The sequence below is a fragment of the Pteropus vampyrus genome, unplaced genomic scaffold, assembly GCF_000151845.1.
Source record: "Pteropus vampyrus isolate Shadow unplaced genomic scaffold, Pvam_2.0 Scaffold37, whole genome shotgun sequence".
Lineage (NCBI taxonomy): Eukaryota > Metazoa > Chordata > Mammalia > Chiroptera > Pteropodidae > Pteropus > Pteropus vampyrus.
This window is the reverse complement of record NW_011888818.1, coordinates 857,794-865,355: the sequence shown is the minus strand read 5'-3', so window position 1 is coordinate 865,355 and position 7,562 is coordinate 857,794. Positions and strand designations below refer to the sequence as shown.

General features: G+C 34.9%; 1 pseudogene; it reads right to left on the bottom strand.

Annotated features, from left to right (window-relative positions):
- Positions 1–4,167: 4,167 nt before the first annotated feature.
- Positions 4,168–4,286, bottom strand: LOC111738383 (annotated as a pseudogene).
- Between the last annotated feature and the right edge of the window lie 3,276 nt (positions 4,287–7,562).

The window sequence follows — 7,562 nt, the reverse complement described above, 5'->3', positions numbered from 1 at the left end:
TATCATGATCATGGAGTTTTCAGAGGGCACTGAAGCAATAAGTAGCTAAGAGGTATGAAAAAAAGTGCATTTTTGAAAGATTACTCTGATAATGTGCTGAGTGGATTGAAGTTGATGCTGATGTTATAAGGCATTAGAAATAGTCCAACTAGGAATGATGAAAATCTGATAAACAGAAAGAGTAGAGGAAAAAAGGGATGAAGAAAATATAATCGAGATTTAAGACATAAGATAACTGATATCTGGATCTAATTGGCTGTGAAAATCAAGTGAAGAGAAAGCATTAAGAATTATTTTTAAAAACCTAGCTCGATTAACTTTGCCATTTTTAGAACCATTTATGGCAAAAGGGGAAAGATAGAGAAAGTTAAACAGGAAAGAAACTTCTGCCACATCATAGTATTCCTCGGGACTGGCCATTATCTTAGAGACTGAAGGTCTGACCTAGGAAGTTTTTCTACACCATTGTGTCAGACTTCCTGGTCTTCTCAACTCCACTGGTTTTCACTTTTACTTCGTTTCGGCAATGACTTTGTGTGGCCACGAATGTAATTCTGTAAGTTTGCTAATTTTTAAAATTAAATCAGATCCTCCCACTAGAATATAAACCCTCTGAGGACAGGCAAGTCACCTATCTATACTGAGCAAGTGATTGACACATTCCATGCAAACAATAATAGTTGTCAATGTTGTCTGATTCTAAAACTGTATTCTAAAATACAATTCCAGGGGTTTAATTTTTTCTTTTTCAAGGATTCACCTAATTACTATTTTTTCTTCTTTCTGTTTGGCTTTGGCAAAATCACTGATTGCTTATGTTAAATGTACATAGTGCTATCCTGTGTATCTCAAACGCTTTTGTTGGAATTTAATGGGCTACTCTGAGAACACTTAAAAAAACAAATGAGATATGAGTAGATAAAAATAAGCTTAAATGGCCCCCAAATATGTATATTTCCGTTCTTACTATTTATTGTAAGGACACAAGCTCTCTGATCTTTTTGTGTAGTGATGTGTTATTCAAACTTCTGGTTTATTTGCTTTGATCTGGGGGTATCCATTTATTTTTCCTTTTATATGGCAAGGTAGAGTTGTGAGTACAAATACAGTAAAATGTGTGTTGATTTCCCCAGTCTATAGAAACTGGAATTTCTGATATCCCTTGGTCAAGAGATTTTTTAATTCACAGTATTTCACATTAATATTGGACTTGCTATAGGCTTTTTTTCTTAAGACTTCTGATGTTTTTAGGGAAAAGCTAGCTCTCTAGCTTTCTGAGATATTACTCATTTATAGCACACAGAATGGAGAACAATGGAAATAGCAAAATGGAAACCCAGCTAGAGGCACAATGTCTTAATTCTGTAGTGCCAGAAGTGCTTGCCTATTTCTGGTTGCCTTTCTTATTGCCCTACAGCAAATTTTTAAGGTAATTGAAAATGATTTTTCCAGATCACCTACACTCGTGCTTAAGCAAATGGAATTTGTCTTAACCGATCTAAGAACACAAAATCAAATTGTGCTTAAAATTACTTTTTCAGAATGATGATATATTCTTATATGCAAAGAAAAATACACATATAACTACATAATAATGAACACCATAGAAAATTTTGAAGCTTATAAGGCTCTTTTATTTGTAATATCTCTTTAAAGTCTAAAAACAAGCTTTTGAGTCAGCAGGGCTGGAATAGTGTGTCCTTTCAGGAGATTTACTTAAGATAATTTGAATATTCAGTAGGGGAAAACCACAGATATTAACCATTATCCCTAAATGTGTTTGGGATTAAGTAAAATCTGTCAATAAACAGTTCTATTAAAGCACTGACATAGTCCCATGGGGTAACATGAGTATCAAAATCATGGTGGGTAATTTTATGATGCATAATACAGTATTGTGCCATGGTATTAGTGGATTTGTGATTATTGTTAATTGCCTTTTTTTTGGTTATCCTTCATCTCTTTAAGTATATATTAAATAAAAATTTTCCAATAAATGCAAAATGTTGCACCTGCTGTTTTTAAAAAAGTAGTGTAAATATCAGCATGATACGAATCTTGATATAAATCTTTATGCTATCACTTACTAGCTTTGTATCCTTGGAAGAGCTAACTCCTACCTCTTAGATTTCATTTCTTCATTCTTAAAACAGTGATAGCAATACTTTAATTTTAGCCTATTTATAAAAATTAAGTGAAATAGCATGTATAAAGTGGTAAACACCAGGTTAAGAAATGTTATTCTTCTTTTCCTCTATTTTGCTCACTCCACTAAGCAGCAGGGATGAAAGTCATAGCATTCTAAGAACACATCTAACATTTCTTTCTCTATATCACACCAATCAAATTATAGAACTCTGTTATATACAGAAAATCCAAAATGCAAATTTCAAGGGAAACAGTACAGTATAGGACTAAAAATATCATTTATAACATATAATTAATATACTATATTAATATGCTAATGTACAAACAAAACAAAACAAACCAAAAATACTGCATTGTGCTGAGTTTGCAGAAATTACAATTTCTCTAAGCTTCTATGGAACTATGCTGTATGAAAATTTTATTGGGATAATTCATTTAGATTTATTTTCTTCTTATGAAAGCAATGAGTCAATATTTTTGACATTGTATGATATAATTCGACAATTAGTTAAATTTTAATAAAGTAAATGTGCCAATGTTGCCTATTTCAACTGACTTTATGTGAAACAATCAGCAATATTTCATAGCAACTGTTACCCTCTGAGGTCTAATATTTGGCTGTTGACCTCACACAAATACATATTTTTCCAGCAAAACAGGTTAATCGGTAAAAACAAAGAATTGTAAATCAGGACATGTAGCCATCTAGCAGCTAACCAACTTCAAGTCCAGAGAAACAAAAAAGAGGAGCACTCTTTTTTGGATCTGGGAGAGATTGTTGTAAGCAAAGAGTCTGCTGGAGAAAACTGAAAGTTTGAAGTATAATGACTTTTTTAATTGGATGAGTTATAGCAATCTCCCATTGACTGAGCTGTTACTGGGGAGGAATCTTTTCTTCCTTCTGCTAAGGTAGTAAAGCAGCATCACTTCTTGTCTGAAATGCAAGGCACGTCTCTTCCTTTCGGGGTTAGTGTGTATGTTGAGTAACACTTGGATAAGAGTTCTCTCTTCTAGCATCCAGACTCCATTTTAAATGAGGTTTTTATTTATTAATTTTTGCAGCACATAAATTGATAAATAACAATAGCTACTTTTATACAAGAGGTTAGAGTTGTATTTGTTTTAGAAAAAAAGACAAATAGAAAATAATATCTGGTCATGAGAGCATTTTAGATATTTGAGAATATTGCAAAATTTAGGCATTCTGCTCTCTTTATTGTTCTAATATGTATACGTTTCAGTTAACAACAGTTTAATTAAATAATGCTAGTCCTCAGCAACATAGTTCAAAAGTCAGTTACCTGGTATATTAACTGTAACTGGATAAAGTACAAACTTCACTGACACGGTCTTCGGTTCACAAATTACTGTATAGATAAAAGATATACTGTAATGAGTAATCAATCACATCACTTCTTTTAAAGTCTGTTGATTATTGGTCACTGAGCATCTCTTAGTTTATACGCAGACTGTACAGTATATGCAGTTGTGTTGCCTTCTTGTCTACCAGGCCCATGTGACAATTTACAAACAAAAGGGCAAATTAGTAAACAGAAATTAAAGTACAGCAAAGAAGTAAAAAGTGATAATGATGGAAGTGCTTTTGAATTGAACATACATGGAATTTATAGAAGAAATAGCTGATCGTAGAAATGTTGACACTGCTGACATTCCAGAAACTCTAGGTGTGCAGCTAGAACTCAGTAAATGTCATTTTACCAATGAAAATGTCAATTTATCAATGTAAATGAGGAAAGTGGTAGTGACAAAAAAGGAGATGTCCCAGGAAAAGGTATATAGTAATAGAAAAATAAAATAAAATAAAGAACACAGATATATTTCATGACATTGAAAATAAAGGGGGTTAAATATTATAGATACTAAGTCAGACTTAGGAAAGAGTATGACACTTCGTTCATATAGATGGAACATATTTGCTTTTTTTCTTTTTCTTTTTCTTTTTTTTAAAGTGAGGCAAAGACTTTGTCAGTTTACAATCCCTTATTTTTTTATTTTTTACACCTATAGCACCTGGTCTTCCTAGGTGGTCTCCCATCCAAGTACTAACCAGGCCTGACCTTGCTTAGCTTCTGAGATCAGATGAGATCGAGCTTGTGCAGGGTAGCATGGCCATAGACAACAAGATACTTGCTCTTTATCATAAGTTATACAACAAAAATACAAGCCATGTTTAAACTCTTTATAAATAAGGTTTAACAAAGAAATAACAATTTAATTTAAAATTTTTCTAATATTTTATTTTATGGTGTGTAAAATATTTGTTTTACTTTTTTCATTTTTAATATTTTGACAAAGAAAATTTAAAGGTCACAAAATCAAATATTTTCCATTGATTTTTACGATTCCTTTGTGATTTCAGGTTGCATGCCCTTTTTTACAGTCAAACATTACTGTGCTATAATTAAAACACCAAAATGTATAAAAAAGGAAGTTGTACCCTGGTTTCACTTTTTAAATGAAAGAGATGACTGAATCTAGATAATTTTTTTTCTCTTTCGGGGTCATGAGAAATCCAAGTATATGCTTGAGTATCTTCACATGTTTTTATTTTCTTATGGGTTAATGAATGGTCTAATAGAGGAAGAAATTCAAATATAATTTTTCTTTTTATATAAAATAATTATAGAGTTTAGAAATAGAATTATAAGTAAGTCTTTTGTTTGTGAATATAACTATTTCTGTCTCAGTGCTCCAGCAGCCAGAGTTTAACCTTTTGTGTCCATGAGTGAAGTTGAATGTGTAAGGAGCTAAAAGTCTAGGTTAACAGGGCAACTAGTTTTGAAGTTTCGAGGCCTTTCTTAGAACCACTGATAACGGTAGTTTCTTCTCTTTATTCCATGTCTATAGGTTTAATATTTTTCTTGAATGCTTTGAAAGTGACAAGTTATATTCTTGTGTGACTTTGTGATTTTGTTTTGACTTTCCAGTTCATATATACAGATGTTGCTTTCCCTGCTCCCTCCATCTCACGACTGCATGTTCTCATCCTAGTTTTCTGGATTTTCTCTGATGCCGGGATCCCAGGGCTTAGTGAAGTGCCCTTACCCCGCTCCCTTTTTTTTTTTAAGTTATGTCAAAACAGAGGAAGAGGAAGAGGATAAATTCTACATGATTTTATAATAATATTACTTAAGCAATAAATGTGACTCATACCTTAAGGCTTCCAAAAGCCTTCTTATATTTGAAGTAGAGGTTGAGCCAGACAAATAATATTTGTTGACTGTTATCATAGCCTGTTTTAAGTCGAGGTAGGGTGATCAAGAGACAAACAACTCGCAGATTTAAGTGGCTTAACACATTAAAGTTTGCTTTTCACTGAATTTAGTGTCCATTGGTTCCACATTGATTGAGAGGGGGTGAGAAGGGGTTCTGCAATATGTCATCATTGAGAGTCTCAGGGTCCACCAATCTGGAGATTTACTGCCCTGTGTAATAAGATGGTAACCTGAAAAAAAGGAGGCACACGTGCTTATCATCTTGGCTTGAAGGCGACTCACATCACTTCAGTTCACATTCTGTTGGTGAGAATTAATCACATAGGCCCGCCTATCTGCAAGGAGCTGAAATATAGTCTATTCATACACCCTGAGATGATGAGAATTCAATATTCAATATTCAATAGCACTTGCATCTTATGGATGTGGACTTATTTAGACTCAGGCTAATTAGATAAAATCAATCATAGAACCAGGGTCAGCTACATAATTTGAGTGGCCCAGAAAAAAATAAAAATCAAAGGCTGCTTTTTCTAAAAGCAGGAAAATGGGGATAATTATGCCCTTTCATAAAGTATTTACATTTTTATACTAAAAATATAAAAATAATGAAAATATAAAATGTTTTCCTTTCTTCCTCAGATTCTCTCCTGACATAGTATGGTGCTTTTCTATCAGTCATTTAATGTCATCCTCCCTGAAGCATGGCGATACTTGCCGAGTATGTGGAGAATGCCATATGCATCCAGAGTGCTGGCCCAAGAATCAGTGTACCCACAGGACTCACCACCTGCTGGATTCTGGATTCCCCTCCTGCCAGCCGCTGAAATGACCTATCTAAGTGGCCATGAAAGGGGAAATCAACTTCCCCTTCTCTTTGATATCCACTCCAACCCATGGCAGACAGGTGACCCCCTCAAGGGATTGCAACCTAGAATATGCTCATTACCTGAATCTGGAGTGGGCCAGAGCTTCACTCCCACCAATTTACCCACCCAACGGCCATGGAGCTGTCAGTTTGGAGCAGGGATGGTTTCAGCATGTCCTGTCCCGAGGCACCCTGGTGTATGCATGCTCAACCCTGAGTCTTCCCTTGACTGCCTCCAGGCTCCTACTAGCTGCAGAGGGTGATGGTGGAGGCAGGTTTCCCCCTGAGGAAAGAACCTGGTCGCTACTCCAGGTGGAGATTTGTAACAGTCCTGGGATTAAGGAAGAGAAGGGAGACAATGAGTAAGCCCAGACTCCAGGGAGCTGGGAGCCAGTGGTTGAGAACCCTGTGTAGGGAGAGTGTGGAAGTGTGGAAGACCACAATGACTGTGAATGGAGCCTCCAAGCCACCAGTGCTTGTTTCGCTGTCCCTTTGGACTTCACTTACGAACAGCGAATTCAAATATAAAATTATTAATAGTTTCAAGACAACAAATACAGGGAATTAAAGTTCTATTTTAAAGTAAGTCCCTGCACCACTGCACTGGTCACATGCCCACGAAGCTGGCCCTGAATAAACCACATTGGTTTAACCATCGCAGACTCCCTCACAGATGCCTTCAGTGCAGAAGTGGCCTTTAGGTATCCTTCCATTTTTCACATTTATCACACGAAAGTGTCACCATACAGAAGGTAAATCTACAAGGGCTTTTCACATGGTTGTTTTTCCAAAATTATGAATCAGAAACTTTGTGCTCCATGCCTTTGAAAAAATGATTTTTCCTTTTCTAAAATGATTCTTTCTTTCAAAGGTTTTGTTTGTTTTAAATACTTTGAGAAATTATTTCTATGCTACCTCTTGCTAAAGGCTTTCCATGTTTGCCCCAGAAGGAAAAGACTCCTTTTTTAATTCCTTTTATTGGGTGATTTACTACAGGTAGCATACATATCAGAATCTCCCTGAGGCATTTTTTAAACTATCTATGCTTTCACACATCCTCCACACTGAATATTTAGGCATAAGAGACATGGATAAATTGAAAAATTTCTCAATATTTTCTTCATATAACAAAGTCCCTAACTTCCATTGAGGTCTATACTTTAAATCTTAGACTTTATGCAGAAGTCTTCATTGTATTAAGTATTAATTATGTTTTCTATGACATTTTGGCTCATGACAATTTCCCCTGGATTGAACACAGCTTTTGCACAGAAGAAAGTCTTGTTCATCTTTATTTTCCCATGTCACAT